General features: G+C 49.2%; 1 protein-coding gene and 1 pseudogene across 2 annotated transcripts in view; one reads left to right on the forward strand and one right to left on the reverse strand.

The window, feature by feature from the left end:
- The window catches only part of MAP3K14 (mitogen-activated protein kinase kinase kinase 14), a 43,137-nt gene extending 35,069 nt beyond the window's left edge, over positions 1–8,068 (reverse strand). Inside the window, exon 1 of one of the 2 annotated variants that reach the window (XM_052658077.1) lies at positions 7,981–8,068. The gene's annotated coding sequence lies outside the window, so the exon portion shown is untranslated. The remainder of the gene's footprint in view (positions 1–7,980) is intronic. The other variant, XM_052658076.1, reaches the window with a different exon arrangement.
- A 7,200-nt stretch (positions 8,069–15,268) lies between these two features.
- LOC128065454 (39S ribosomal protein L13, mitochondrial-like) overlaps positions 15,269–15,690 on the forward strand; it is a 49,824-nt pseudogene continuing 49,402 nt past the window's right edge.

The following is a 15,690-nucleotide window of genomic DNA, read 5'->3' on the forward strand; positions in this document are numbered from 1 at the left end:
ATCTTTCTGCCACCACAGCGACCTTGTCGAGGGACAGCATCTCAGCTGTCCTTGTTTTCAGATGCTAGTGCCTAGCAGAGCCAGTGCATTTGATCCCCCTGGTGAGCTCTGATTGGGAGAAAGGATGCTGGATGTACTCCTGCAGGACAGACAGGTGCCATAGGCTCTGAGACCCCAGGCGGTGCAGTCGCCTGGTGAGCTGGAGGGAAGAAGTCTGCTCCATGCACACAGCATGGTAGCTGTATTCTGCCTGCACCCCAGCAAGGAGGAGTCCTGCAAGCCGGCTACTGAGCCACCTTGTCATCCTTTCTCCTAAATGCTGGAGAAGGAAATGGCAATCTACTCCAGCATTCTTGCCTGGGAAACTCCAAGGTCAGAGGAGCCTGGCAGGCTACAGTCTAAGGGGTCACAAGAGTCAGACGCAACTGAGAATGTACACGCACTCCTACATGCTCATCGAGAGAAACACATGATTTCCAATTCCTGAGACGATGACCCTTCTCAACTGGTTGGCATGCATCTGGGCTCAGATTTGCATACATGTGTTAGACGGGAGGTAACACGCAAATCTCTGCCTTTCACATTCATCTTTTTTTTCTTTTGGCCACATGACAGGGAGTACAGGATTTTAGTTCCTTGACCAGGTATTGAACCTGTGCCCTCTGCAGTAGAAGCATGGAATCTTAGCCACTGAACCACCAGGGAAGTTCCTTATATTCATCTTTGTAAATCTATTCCTGCCTCTCAAAGCATCTCCCAATTGGGACTGCTGAGCACGGGCTCAAGTTATCTGTTAGGTTAGGTTAGTTATCATCCAACCTAACTTCCTGGGCCAGAGAAGTCCATTTCTAATCTTAATTGGTAAGAGCATCCTCATTTGAGGCTGGCAAAGCCTTCCTTTGTCCCAAGCCTCCCAGCTCTCCCTAGTAGTGACAGGACTAATTCTGGTCTGGTAAAAGGAAATGTCAAAGACAGCAGAGCATGGTGATGGATCTCAGACAGGACAATTCTTTGGACTTAGAGGGGACATTATTCAGATGTGACATCAAGCTTTGCCCACAAGGGAGAGCCTCTTCACTGAGAGGAGCTGGATGGATCCGGAGGGAATGATGCCCAACTACTCCAGGTCTTTGGGCCACTTGTATGCCATGGGCCACATGACAGGAAAAAGATACAGAAGAGCTTCTTGGCACACAGTGGGTTTGCAGCCTCACAATCAATCATTCACAGCTACTGAAGGCCCACCTCTGGGTAAGACACTGCCTGGTGAGGTAGGTCAGTGCCCTACAGGTGGAGACAACCTTTGAGACTTCCAGGTAACCCTGCCCAGAATTGTATTTTCTTATCAACCTTCACCTCCTGTGGTTACACGAACCTCATGGTACAAGAGAGTGTCAAATAAATAGCTTTCTGTTTACTTTTTCTTAGACTCAGGGTGGCTGTTGCTCTGGCTCCACCCTCCCCAGGCTGGCAGAGCTAGAAGAAAGACCAAGTGTGATGGGGTTGGGTGGGGACATGAAGGAGTAACCCCTGCTCTGGGAGTACCTCCTTTGCTCAGTGGCAGCACAGCACGGCACAAAGAGCCTGGACTTTAGCTCAGATCCTGCAATTAACTAGCTGTGTGGCCCTGGGCAACTCACTTAACTTCCTGAGTTCACCATTTTCTCTTTTGTTAAACAGAGAAGTGTGTAAACGGTTATGATCACTTCCAGGCTGTAACTCAAAACAGTTTCTTTCTTTTTAAAAAACTATATATTTTTATGATTTTATTTATTTGTTTGGCTGTGCCGGGTCTTCGCTGCGGCATGGGCCTTTCTCTAGTTTCGGTGAACAGGGCTACTCTCTGGTTGCGATGCTCGGGCATCTCACTGCAGTGGCTTCTCCTGCTACGGAGCACGGGCTCTTGGGTGCGCAGGCTTCAGCAATCGTGGCCCCTGGGCTCTAGAGCGCAGGCTCAATAGTTGTGGCACACAGGCTTAGTTGCCATATGGGATCTTCCCAAATCAGGGATTGAACCCATGTCTCCTGCATTGGCAGGTGGATTCTTTACCACTGAGCCACTAGGGAAGCCCAGCAGCTCTTTCTTGACAGAGAGGTTCAGGCCTAACGTCACTTGGCCACGCCCACCCAAAGTGACTGCTGGCTAGTCTAGATGGAAGAGGTGTGGGCAGGGGGCTGGAGAGGAGCCTGCGATGGGTAAATGAAACAAGGAAACACTAGCTCTTCCCCTGTGGTTTCAATAGTCAAGCCCACCTGGACACTGAGAGGTCTCTGACCTTCAGCAATAAGTTCAGCACCAACTGTATTGGTCAAGGACAGAGAGTCTGAAACAAACCCTGTGCCTTGAAGGATACCTGGTCATGGCTTTAGTGCTAAGAGGGTCGGCAGAAAGTCCGGCAACCAGAAACTGTGTGGAAGAGATGGCTCAGGAGTTTCCTTTGCAGCATCTTTCTGAATCCACACACTGGTGTGGCAGGCTCAGAATTCGCAAGTTTCCTGAAAGCCAAGGTCCAATCCAGCCTTTCTGATCCCTGGAGCTCTTCAGAGCCTCCAACTCAGGTGGTAAAAAGGAAAGCAGGTAGAAAAGGGTTCCCCGAAAGGCCTTTCACACCAAAGTTGTGGTTTGTATCTTTCTGCTTTTTGCCAAGGGGTTTCCCAGCTCCCTGGAGCCAAAGCTCTCCTCTGGCTTCTTTGTTGACTGTCATTGGAAATGGGCCATTTTCCACCCTCAAGGTGGTTGGGCTCAAGAGCGTGGTGACACTGCTGATCTGGGCTCTCTGCCGGGTCCACATGACCCCCTGCTGGAGGAGCCATTTTTCTGTTGTTTGGCAAGCCCTGGGAGCCCCTAGCTGGCTTCCTTATCCCCCCTGCCTCCAAAGTCCCTGGACTGAAATGAACATGAGCTTTGGCAGACAGCTTCTCCACAAGGTCTGCTCAAGACTTCCTGTGACTGAGCTGGGGAATAAATCGCATGTCACCTACACCCCTGCAAGTGTGACTCACCTTCCAGAGAAAGTGCTCTGCTCACCTAAGCAAAGCTGCCTGGAAAATGACTAAGGCACCTATCAAATGCAGTCTGTGGGGCCAACCAGTTGCCGACCTGGGCTCAGACACACTCTGCCTCTCACCTCCAGTCTGAAGTCAAGTGTGGAGTTGCCACTCCGGGCCTGCTGGTTTCATTTTCATCTGAACTGTTAGCTCCACACGAGGCTTGACATCCGGTGATCTATTTTTTCTAAAAACTAGGTTCACTTTAGAAATGACTCTCTGGCCATGAAGACAGCTTCCCCAAGAGAAAACAAGATGTTATTTAAAGGGGACGTCAGCCTGGTGGGAGCTTGCATTTTTGTTTTCTATTAAGAAAGGGGGGAGAAAAAGAATTTAAAATGTAATGTGAAACTGTTTTTTTGCCTTTTTTTCCCTTCGGTGATTTAAAGGGAAATCTGAGAGTTGCTGACTGTGGATCAAGGGCCCCCAGACCAGTGAAAAGATGACAAAGGGCAGGGTGCCACACGGTGGTGGGAACCTTGCCCCACAGGACCCAGGCTTCCCTTTTATTCTCCCAGAGAGGAACAAGTGTTTGTTGACTTATATTCTACACAGTATTTTCCTTTTTTCCCCTCCACAGTTAAGGCTGGCACCCACTTCACCGCATGGGGGACACAGGAGGGCCCCAGAAAGGCCCAGCTGTACCTTCCTCTGGGTGGTGGCCGAGGGTGCCCCAGGTTTAGGCTTGCCAGCTCTGAGCAGGCAGAGCTGGAGCCGTGTTAGGTTCCTTTGGAGGGTGATGAGGGCAGAATTTAGTGTAAGACAGGGAGAACATGACAGCTAAAACCTCCAGACAGAAGACATGTCCCACTCGTGGTCCTGCTGAGAAAATGACAGGCCCTGTCAGGCAGCCTGACCCTTCCTGACATCATCTTACAGAAAACAGGTCTAGTCAAAGTGGTAATTGCCAACTACCAGTACTGCGATTACCACTACAACCACCAGCCACATTTACAGCCATTGTGTCCTCTGGCTTATTCCGTGCCGAGCTCAGCACTTTACATATATTCTCTCATTTTCTACTCAAAACAACACCACGAAATGTTTACAGACGGGGCACCGGACGCTTAGAGAAGTGAACTGATTTGCCTGGTGTCACACAGGCAGACAGTGGCAGGCCTGGACCCGACCTGGCTCTCTCTCTGACCCGGCAGCCTAACCCCCCACACAGGGCACAAAGATGCCGTGGACTGGCTCTCCCGTTCTGGGCGAGTTGCTTGACCCCTCTGCTTTACTTTCCGCATCTGTAAAATAGGGATAAGCAGGCTTGACCAGAGGATGTGCTCTTTATCTTTCAGACTTTTAGTAATAATTATTATGGATAACAAGTATCAACTCTTAATTACTTGATAACACTTCTGATAACACTTCTTGATAATCCTTGTGAACGTAAATAGAAAAATAAAGCAGCTACCCTGGTTTAGTTATATTCAAAATGGACATGTTTTGGAAACAAAAAAATTCCCAACTTATCCTTTTATACGTAAGTTAGTAGAAAAAGCATTGAACTAGATGTCAAGAAATGTGGGTTTAGATTCTGGACATGACACTGATTCCCTGAGTAATCTCATCCACTTGCTCTCTCCTTACTAGGCTTCATGTTCCTGATCTTGGTCCCTGCCTTCCTTTGTTGGAATACTGTGAGAAAACACAGAGAATGGCCATGAGGTATCATTATTCTCAATGTCATATCATCTCAAGGGATTCATACCAGTAGGATAAGAGATTAAAACATATAAAATAGCAAGAAGAGAAGGGGATCTTTTTACTGAAGTACAGTTGATTTACAATGTTGTGTTAATTTTTAGTATACAGCAAAGTGATACAGTTTTATATTATACATATATATGTATTTTTTCCCATTATCATTTATTACAGGATATTAAATATAGCCCCCTGTGCTGTACAGTAGGACCTTGTTGTTTATCCAATCTGTATGTAAGAGTTTGTATCTGATGGTCCCAAACTCCCAATCTACACGTCCACCCCCACCTCTGCCTTGGCCACCACGAGAAGGGGAGCCTTTAAACTAGAATACAGTGAAGGGCACACAGGGCACTGAGGAAAAGTGAGTCTTCTCTGCACGGTCCCTCAGGTAGTGAAGACAAGGCTAGAACTGAAGACCCCAAAGCCAACAGATGTTCAGGGCCCCGCTCAGCTCGACTGAAATGCTCTACTACTCCACCTGCCCTGTGTTTGGCCTTCCATTTCTAATCGACTGCTTTCAACATTTCAGTCAGCACCACCCAGCAAATGCAGAGCGTTCACACGTGCATCAATTTAAAAGCTCACCTACCCCCTGACGGTGCTCAACCCCTACTACTTGCCCTGCCCAGGGATCTCAGTGTGCGGAGGCCAGGGGGAGCAGGCTTATCCTTAAAGCTTCCCAAATCCACTGACAGGGAACTGTCCCCCCCTCCACCACCACTTTCACACTGGTGTCTTCCAAAGTGCCCATAAGGCTCAGATGTTTCCAGTTTAACTGAAATACTAAAATGGGGCAAACAGGAAGCATCAGATACAACTGCGGTAGTGACTTATTAATCATGAAAGCAGAATTTTAGTTGCATTTTAACCTTTTGCCAGGAAAAAAAAAAAAAAACAGTTCTCAGATGATGGAAGCCATTGATAGAAAGAGGCTCTCTATGTGTCTATCAAGCTAACATACACTTTTAATTCAGGGCCGAACTTGGTTTAAGATTTCTTAACTACCCTCCCAGAAAGACCATCTGTTAGGTCAACCAACATGAATCTCTCAGCTCTTCATCAAGGGAGGCAGGCCGGTTAGGAAAGCTCATGTGCTGTCCCTTGAGACAGGAAAAAAAATAGGAAGCTAAAGTGACGTCGCAGGCCAAAGTGATCGGACACCCTTAAGAGGGTGCCAACAACGAGAACAGCCCTGGGTCAGTCTTTACCCATCTCCCATCTCTGCAGATCTCACACCAGACCCTGGCCAGGATGAACCGTTACCACGCACCAAACAAAAACCACAACAGTTGCCTGGAGTTGGACAACCAATCAGGGCAAGCCCGCTTCTCAACATTCAGTGATACACAAACACTCCAAGCAGATCACAATGGAGTCAGTGTTCAATAGGAGAAACAAAATGAGGAACCAAACCTCCGTCTGTGGAGGCGAAATGGCCAACCAGACATTTTTGTTTAATAGATGAGGGTTCATTTGGCAGGGTCTCTGTCTGTGGTACTGCTTGCTCCCACAAACTCTAACAGACAGCACCAGGGGCGAAAAACCCCCTTTCAGAACTACTCCTTATAACCTGAAAACAGTCAGAAGGGGACTGAAGCTTGGTGGCTTACTGCTGTCTGGTCTCACAAAAGAGCTGGAACACGTACCTGGGTATAGATTTCTAAAATTAAAGTCAGAGATGAGTACTTTTATTTTGAGGCCTTCTGAGAAGTTCACTGCCACACCCTTCAAAATAAAAGAGGATGTCCTCCAGGCATCTGAAAATCTCAGAGGTCTGGCATCACTGCACCAAAGGAACGGACTTTGACATCACTTAAAAAACACCAAGAGTAAATCCAAACACTTTGTAAGTGAGACAAGCACCTGTTCTCTCATGTTAAGAGCATAAATACCACACCAAATATTTCTCCCCATGTCCTGCATCCAAGTTCCATAACGTGGTTCTGCTTTAGGAAAAGGAGCCGGGGAAAGATTCCAGTGGCCCAGATTAAAGTCATCACCCTGAGTCTCAGCTGTGAGGCATTGGGCAAGAGCCATTTACCCGCCTCCAGTCCCTTGCAAACACACACCTGCCTCAGGTACCTCACCTCTAAAACAGGACAATATTATCTATCTTATCACACACAAATCTGAAGGAAAAGGGTTACAGGTATGAAGACACTAAGTAAAAAAAAAAAACACATCACTAATGTTAAGATACTATCTCTTTCTAATCTTTCAGAGAGACTATGTTTCTAGTCAAGGGGTTTTCAACATTTATTCCTGGAATAAACTTCAGAAGGCTATTTTGTATCAGATCCCACCTCTCACCATATAACTTCACTTGCTTTTTGAGTTCATCATCAAGGGACAGCGTTCATTGTCCTCCAGTTAAAACAATTTATATCACAGATTTCTCTTTTCTCTACTCATTCCCTAGTCCACCCTTTAGGACTGAGAGCCACATCCTAACTTCAGTTAGGAAACAAACTGCTTTTCCTGAAGTTACCCGGCACAGAGGAGGTTCCTGGGCAAATGGGGCTCTTTACAAGGGGCCTCCTTCTGCGTGGTGCCTCTGGCTGCAGGCTGCCAGGGCCATGATGGACTTCCAAGATGGGATATTTTATCTGAGCCGACAGAGGAAGTCCTGAGTGGAGTGGAAAGAATTATCGAGGGGTCAGGGAGAGAAAGGATGCTGCGACCAGCCAGCACTGCCCCGCTGGGTGCTAATCGAAGGCTCCATCTCTTCTCCCAGGCTCGGGGTGTGACCCCGAGAACTTCCCAGGAAAGACCTGAGGGTTTCACTGCCTGGACAGGTGGGAGGACACAGGGACCCGGCGCGCTGGGGCGTTCGGCACCTTAAGCCCAGTGCCGAGGTAAGCCCTCATTCTGGAGAACATCCAGGGAACCGAGCAGGACGGGCAGGCCTGGGCGGTGGAGCAGCCTGGCGCGGGGAAACGGGGGTGTCCGGGAAAGGGAAGGAAGGGGCCCTTGCGCGCGCTTCGGGCGAGCGTGTGGCCTGCGGGTGTGCAGGGTGAGACCGGCGTGCGACCGTGGCCCTGGCGGCGTGAGGGAGGGCGCACCGGCGGCCAGCTGCCACAGCCGAGGACCGGCGCGAGTGGGTCCCCGGGCCGCGCCGCCGACCCCACCATTCCGATGCGGCGGGCCAGGCCGCAGCCCGGCCCCGGGTTGAGGAGTGACCCGTCCTCTCTGCCCCTCGCCCCGGGACTCGCTCTAGTCACCTACCGGCCGAGCGCCGATCTCCCCCACCAGCGAGTGTCGCGCTCGCCTCGCCCTCGATCTCCCGCCGCCTGTCGCGGACCGCTGCTCTCTGGGCCCACGGTCGCCCCGCCCCACCCCGGACCCCGCCCCTTCACCGCCTTCCCGGCCGCCCCCGGGGCCACGCCTCCACCCGCGGCAGCAAATTTGCCTCGCTTCGCGCCTCCTTGCTTTGGCAGCGCCTAGCTCCTGGCCCCGCCCACTCCCCAATCTTCCAATGAGACGGCGCGTCTCAGCTAGTTCCTTCCTACCGCCCCAAGCAACGATTGGTTAACGAGGCCCTGTTTCCAGAAATGGGCACTATTTCCGGACAGTGTTTATAGCAAAGAGATGGCTGGGCCGACGGATTGACAGAAGGCGGAGGCGGTCGGGGTGTTGGTGGAACCACACATGCGCGCTCGGCTTCTGGCAGTCTTACTGGTTGCGTTCCTCTGGAGGTTACGGGAAGGAAGGGCCAGTGTGCGCATGCATGGGCGCTCCCCAGCCTAAGACCTGGTTACCTAGGAGACCGCGAAGCGCCGTCTCCCCAGGTTTTGGTTGTGTTTCCTCTTTGCTCCAAGCCTTGGCGGCTGAGGCAGGTGTGTTGGCTGATGGGGGGAGAGGGGCGGGGCGGGGCGGGGCGGGGCTGTGTATTTAGAAATATTTTATTAAGCACTTACTGTGAACCTGGCGCTGTAGCGTCTCTGAGGCTTAAATAGTGCCTGCCTTCGAAGGGCTTGCGGAGTTAAAGGCTTATACAGGTTACACCTGTGTGTTGAAACCCTTGTCTGGTGAGAGCGTGCGGCTGGCGTGGTGCAATCCCGTCCCACAGTCAGAGAAGTAACCTGGTGTGAGCGCTGCGTGAAGCATCTCCTCGCTGGGTTTATGGAGCCAGAAAGAAGACTAGAGCTCTACCTAAATATAAAAAGGACTTGGAGTATGAATATCCACCAAGGTGTCACCAGTGCTTCTCTGAATGGGGATGGGGCAGCGAAGGGGTTGGGGAGTTGGTTTAGGGAGGTGTGACTATTTTTTCTTTTCTAACTTTTGCTTTTCCAAATTTTCTAGTGTTTCCACAGTGAGCTTGTTTTTTATTTATAATAAAGAAAAAAAATCCACACTTAAAAAGTAGTTTGCAAAATAAAAGATACGCCGGTACCTGGGCACTCCACCCCCATCAGTGGTCTAGGGCAGGCAAGTGAGGTAAGCGGCTCTAGTGGTAGAGGTAAGCAGGCCCCATTCAAAGCTGTCTGGAGAGGATTACCCCATCTCTGGAAGCCTTGGAGCAAAGACCTGCTCAGGTTTTGTTTTTTCGTCTGTACCACGCAGCATGGGGTCTCTTAGTTACTTGACCAGGGGTCAGACCCATGCCCCCTGCATTGGAAATGCGGAGTCTTAAGCATGGGGATGTCAGAGAAGTCGCAGGACCACTTTTTGGACAGTCGTTCATAGCTTGATGTATGTTTCTGGAGATCTGCCTCTAGCAGACATCTTGGTTGAGGGGAATACGAAAGACCATTCATTCAGGCAGAAAACTTAACCTCAGGGCCTCATCCACTCACTCAGGCCATAGATTAGTTTTGTTTGGCTGGTGCAATGTTTTCTTAAAATTGTATTTGTGTGCCTTAGAGCAGAGCCTGGAGTTCCTCACAGCACACCCCCACCTCCCTCCCCCAGTCTTGCTCTCAACCACTTAACCTATGTCATCTGCCTGGCTACTGAGACATTCGGGGTTATGGTCCCAATAGAGCCCATGCTTCAGAGTTGGATAGTCTCCGTTGCATAAACTGGCTCTGCTACTGACTGGTGTGGGAAATGATGGGTAAAGAAGAAGCTGGGGGCCCCTTAAAGCTGCTTCCAACCCCAGGGTTTTCATTTAAGTGAGTCAGGGAGAGGCGGAGCTTGGCCAGATGGTTGCTATCAGCAAGCCTGGATGCAGAGCTTGCCTCTTCCACCACCTGTTTGCCTCTGGGCATATTGCTTCTCAGGAAAGACATGGGCACAGGGCCAGAGTTTGCAGACATTCCCTGGCCCGCCTTAGCCTTCTGCCTCTTTCACTGTTCCTTCTTTATGACACCCAGTGCCCATGTACTTTACCCAGCTTCCCTTGACGCTTCTCTGGGTCAGTGGGATGCCCTCACCCTTGCCCTGCACACACACCCCCCCCTCCCCCCCGCAATCAAGATGATCTACCTTTAAATCTATCCAGAAACTTTCAAAAACTCAGCAGTGGCAAAAAGCTGGACATGACTGAACAACAACAGCAAAATCTATCCACTGACACTAATGTGTATTAGTGGGAATGAGTGAATGTCTTGATCCAGAGTTGCAACTTCCAAGAAGGAATTTCACATTAGGTTGCAGGAGAGGAGCGAGCCTCTACAGGCTAGTGAGGGAGAGATTTGGGGCAAGCAGGGCCTCGTGGTTTTTTCAGCTAGTTTCCTAAGGCCTTTCCAAGATCCACTGTGTGTGGGCTGAGGTAAGAGGCAGCATAAAATCCACTCTGAGCTCCACAGAGACTCCAGGCCTTGAAATGCTGGCATCTTTTGGAAGGAGTGCTTCAGGGTAAAATGACTTCCTTCCAGCCCAGCCAGCTAAGTCATGACAACCTGGGAAGGTTTCTAGCCCCGAGTCACTTGTGCAGTCTCAGCTCTGCCCGAAATAAAATAAACTGGTATTTGTGGGGTGACTCACACCTGGAGCAGTGAGCTGGGTTCTCAGCAGTCAAGGATTTCCACATCTCACCTCCATGTTTCAAGTCTGGAAATGGAAGGGCAAGACTGCTTTTCCAAAACGAATAACAGCTTCTGTTTTATGAGAGCTTACAGAAAATAAATCAGCTATTTATAAGTGCTTTAAAAAACCTTAAAAAATTTTTTTGTGTTTATTGAGCCAGGAATCTTTAGCTGCAGCGTGTGGAATCTAGTCCTCTGACCAGGGGTTGAACCCCGGGCCCCTTGCATTAGGAGTGTGTAGTCTTAGCCACCGGAGAAGGCAATGGCACCCCACTCCAGTACTCTTGCCTGGAAAATCCCATGAACGGAGGAGCCTGGTAGGCTGCAGTCCATGGGGTCGCTAGGAGTCGGATACGACTGAGTGACTTCACTTTCACTTTTCACTTTCATACATTGGAGAAGGAAATGGCAACCCACTCCAGTGTTCTTGCCTGGAGAATCCCAGGGACGGGGGAGCCTGGTGGGCTGCCGTCTACGGGGTCGCACAGAGTTGGACACGACTGAAGCGACTTAGCAGCAGCAGCAGCAGTTTAGCCACTGGGCCACCAGGGAAGTCCCTCTAAATGCTTTGTATGCATAATCACCTTGCTAAATATTCACTTCTGTCCAGGGTTTCCCAATCTGGCACTGCTGACATTTTGGATTGGATAATTCTTTGTTGTGGGGGGGGGGGCATCATATATATTATAAGATGTTTAATAGCATTTCTGGGAACTTCCCCAGAGGGCCAGTGGTTAAGAATCCAGCCGGTGGACTCAGGTTTGATCCCTGGTCAGGGAACTAAGATCCCACATGCTGCGGGGCAACTAAGCCTACATGACACAAATAGAGGTATGCGTGCATCAACTACTGAGCCCTAGCGCCATAGCTAGAGAGCCCATGCACCTCAATGGAGACCCAGTGCAGTTAAAATAAAAATAGATAAAAAATAAAAAGGGAGATTATATCCCGTGTTTAAAAAAAAGAAAAAAGCTCTTCTGGCCTCTGCCCACTTGATGCCAGTAACACCACCCTCCTACACCCAGTTGTGACAACAAAAAATGTCTTCAGGCATTGACCAATGTCCCAAAGACAGCAAAATTACCCCCAGTTGAGAACCCTTAACTTCATAGAATAGGTTATTGTTATTACCACCCCCACTTCACAGATGAACAAACTGAGGCTCAGAGAACAGTAACACTCAAGTAATAGAAGATCTGGCTTTCAAATCATATGCGACCCAGAGCTTCTGCTCTCCTGCATGCGGGACTCTACAAAGACACCATGGGCTTTAAGAAGTAAATTGCCCAATCATTTCTGTAGAAGAGTGATGAAGACTGAGTGATTTTTGTGCATCAGGGAGAGAGTGCCACTCTTGAATCATTTCTCCATTTCTGTTTGCTTTGGAACAAAGGGAATTATATTCTGGTTTTTATTGCCTTTGTCAGCACAGTTCATGGTGTCCAACCACATCTAGTGAGAAACTGGCCAGTGAATCATCTGTGTGTCTGTGGATCTCAGGCCCCACATTCTTGGGAGATCCTGAAGTTATGCTTGAGAAGAATTCGGATGTGAGGCTGAGGTCAGAGAGGACTAGGGGGTGGCAGTGGATGTTTCTGAAGGAGACGCAGTTTTCTTTTGCCACCGGGCCTGGCCGAGGCTGCAGCCATGGTGCTGTCGTCCTCCCAGGCGTGAAGCTGCCCCATTGCTGCCACACAGTCCAGAGGTATAAGAGGGGCCCAGGGAGACAGGACAGGGCATGGATGCAGACAGTGCTGTGCTGGGACTCTTTTCCTGTGCTGCCGTCAGGAATTCATGTTGCTTGAAATCAGACATGATGTCAATATTTACACCATGGTAATTGGCAGACAATATAAACCAGGGCTACCTACCCCCAAGCTGAGTGTTCAACATTTCCCAGCACACCATTGTATGTGGATTCTGGACTCTGATTGCCCCTTATCCATTCTGCTTCAAAGGGGACATGGAAGAGGGCATGGCAAGCCATAGAGCTATGGGACCGCAAGCCATAGAGCTATGGGACCGCAAGCCATAGAGCTATGGGACAAGAGGAGAAGCCCTGGCGATGTGGCTGAGGAGAGAAGTGTCCATTTTCGCAAAGGATGGAGCCTGGGGTGCGGGTGGGGAATTCTCAAACATGGGGCAAAAATGACGTCACCAAGAGCAGATCCTGGGCATCCTCAAGACCCTTCCTGAACTTGGAACCTTCCTAGGCTTATTCAGGAACCTTGGGCTAAGGCTTGACTCAAATTTTTCTCACTTCCTGATTGGTTATCCCCTTCTAACTCACCTCAACATCATCCTAAACCCTTCTGGTAGATTTAATCCTCCTGAGAGACCCCGTAGGTCATGTGTGCCACCCCGAATATCCAGGCACCTCCTGCCCTTTAGCTTTTTCTTCTCAACCCAACCTAAAAACAGGCCAACAAAGAAGAAAGAAGAAAAAAGAAAAACAAAACCCTTCCCCTGTCCTGGCTTTCCCCTCAACTCTTGGCCCAGCCTCCTTTCCCCTCTTAGCCACCACACTTCTCAGTACTCCTGGTGTCCACTACATCTCCCACTAGCATGTACTGCCTGTAGGTTGCTTTCTGCCCACCACCCTTTCTATCTGTAGAGAGAGAGTGAAGTCGCTCAGCTGGATCCGACTCTTTGGGACCCCATGGACTGTAGCCCACCAAGCCCCTCCATGGGATTTTCCAGGCAAGAGTACTCGAGTGGGTTGCCATTTCCTTCTCCAGGGGATCTTCCTGACCCAGGGATCGAACCTGGGTCTCCCACATTGTAGGCAGACGCTTTACTGTCTGAGCCACCAGAGACCCTCACTAATTGCATCAGAGTTAGATGACTTCTTGTGGCTCCCATCTGCAGCCAGCCACTGCTGTGATGCTCTGAGCACCTACTGTATCAGGCCCTGGGGAGGGAGTATGGGACCTTCAGACTTGTCCCTGCCCTGCCCTCAGGGAGCTTCCTGTCTAGAGTTTGTGTGGGGTAGGGGGAGGGGGGCGTGGGTGTAGGCCTTGAACGAGTGACTACGGATGGGGACTGAAGTCATTTCAGATGATGAGGATGTTGAGAGGATGGACAGAGTATACTGCATCAGGTAGGGGCCAGCCAGGGAAGCAGAACTCACTCTGAATTTTTAAACATGGAATTTCCTACAAGGAATTGGTTATAGGTAGAATGGAAGAGCTGAGAACCCCAGGAGGAGGTGACGAAGTAACCAGGAATCCACTATGAGTCCTGGCTTGAAAGAAAGCAGTGTATTCAGTGGCTGGTGGCCAGGGTTACTTGGAAGAAGCTGAAACCACAGAAGAGATGCAGTCCACTTCCATAGATACCACTTGGGACTGAGCCAGGCAAAGATTCTCCTTTGCTTTCACCTGCCACCCTCTGGTCTCCTGCTCAGACCCTACGAGGGTCAGTCACCTGCAGTGAAGAGCAGAGAAGGTGAGGACTGGATTGGGAGGGCAACAACCAAACCACCATAGGGATGGGATGGGAGACGATGAGGCGGGGACTGACTGAGTGAAAGGGATTCAGAGAAGGCTTCCCTGAGAAGCTAAGCTGAGATTTGCAGGGTGAAGGGGAGTTAGAGGAGAAAATGTTCCCAGCAATCACTGGCATTTTAAAAAGACTTCTCAATTTTTTAGAGCAGTTTGAGGTTCACAGCGAAACTGAACAGAAGGTGCAGAGATTTCCCATCTACTTCCTGCCCCCACACATGCATAGCCTCCCAGTTATCAACATCAGCCACCCGAGTGCTACCTCTATTATTATAGTCCATGAATCTACATGACACACTGTAATGACCCAAAGTCCACACTTTCCATAGGGTTCACTCTGGCTGTTGTACATTCTGTGGATTTGGACAAGTGTATGATTCATCATTATTATATCATACAGAGTATTTTTACTGCCCTAAAAATCCTCTGTGCTCTGTTCATTCCTCCCTCTTCCCACCCCACCACCCCCCAAAAGCTTGGCAGCCACTGATATTTTTACTATCTCCATAGTAATAAATAAATAAAATTATGATACATCCAGATAATGAAATACTATTCAGTGCTAAAATGAACTATCTGACATGAAAAGATTTAAATGCACATTACTTATGTATTTATATGCATATTACTTACAAGACTTAAATGCATATTATTAAGAGAAAGACAATATGAAAAGATTACATATTATATGATCCTGACTATATGACATTCTGAAAAAGGCAAAACTATGGAGACAATTAAAATGGTATTTTTTCTGCCCATTCTCTTCCTGAGGTTTCACAGATACTGTACTTTCTGCCTCGACTTCTTTTTCTCATTCTTTTATTTTTTGGCCATGCTGTGGCTCATTCTCCCATTCCTAAAGATTGAGACACACCCCAAGTTTCAGTGCTAAGCCCCTACCTCTCTGTACTTTCTCCTTTGGAGATCTCATCTATTCCTGACTTGATTCCATCATTCCACAAGCATTAATTGAGTGCCTCATGTGTGCGAGGCACTTGATTAAAGCCTTTGATGATAGTGAGGGATGAATGAGTCATGAGGCCTGCCCTCAAAGAGGAGACAGACAAGGCTGCAATACAATGTGGAGAGTGGAAGAAGTCCTGGGTGAAGAAAGAACATTTAGAAGAGATCAAGGGAGGCTTAGAGGGCTTCCTGGAGGAGGTGACACTGGAGCCGACTGCTGCCAAGTACACTAGCAATGAGCCAGGTGAATGAGGTGGGAAGAACATTCAGGTGGAAGGAATAACAAGTACAAAGGCATGGAGCCAAGGGGCACATCAAGGCACATTAAGGAATTGGGTGTGGAATGCAAAGGATGAGGAGAGAGAGCGAGCCTCAGGCTGGCCCCTCAGGCTGCACTCTGAACTGCAGACAGCCTTGTGTCCTTAGGCTGGACTGGGGAAAAGACATTTCTGGAACACAATTTTAGAGATGTTTCTCTGCAGTGTGAAAGGGTT

Source organism: Budorcas taxicolor, chromosome 19 (assembly GCF_023091745.1).
Source record: "Budorcas taxicolor isolate Tak-1 chromosome 19, Takin1.1, whole genome shotgun sequence".
NCBI lineage: Eukaryota > Metazoa > Chordata > Mammalia > Artiodactyla > Bovidae > Budorcas > Budorcas taxicolor.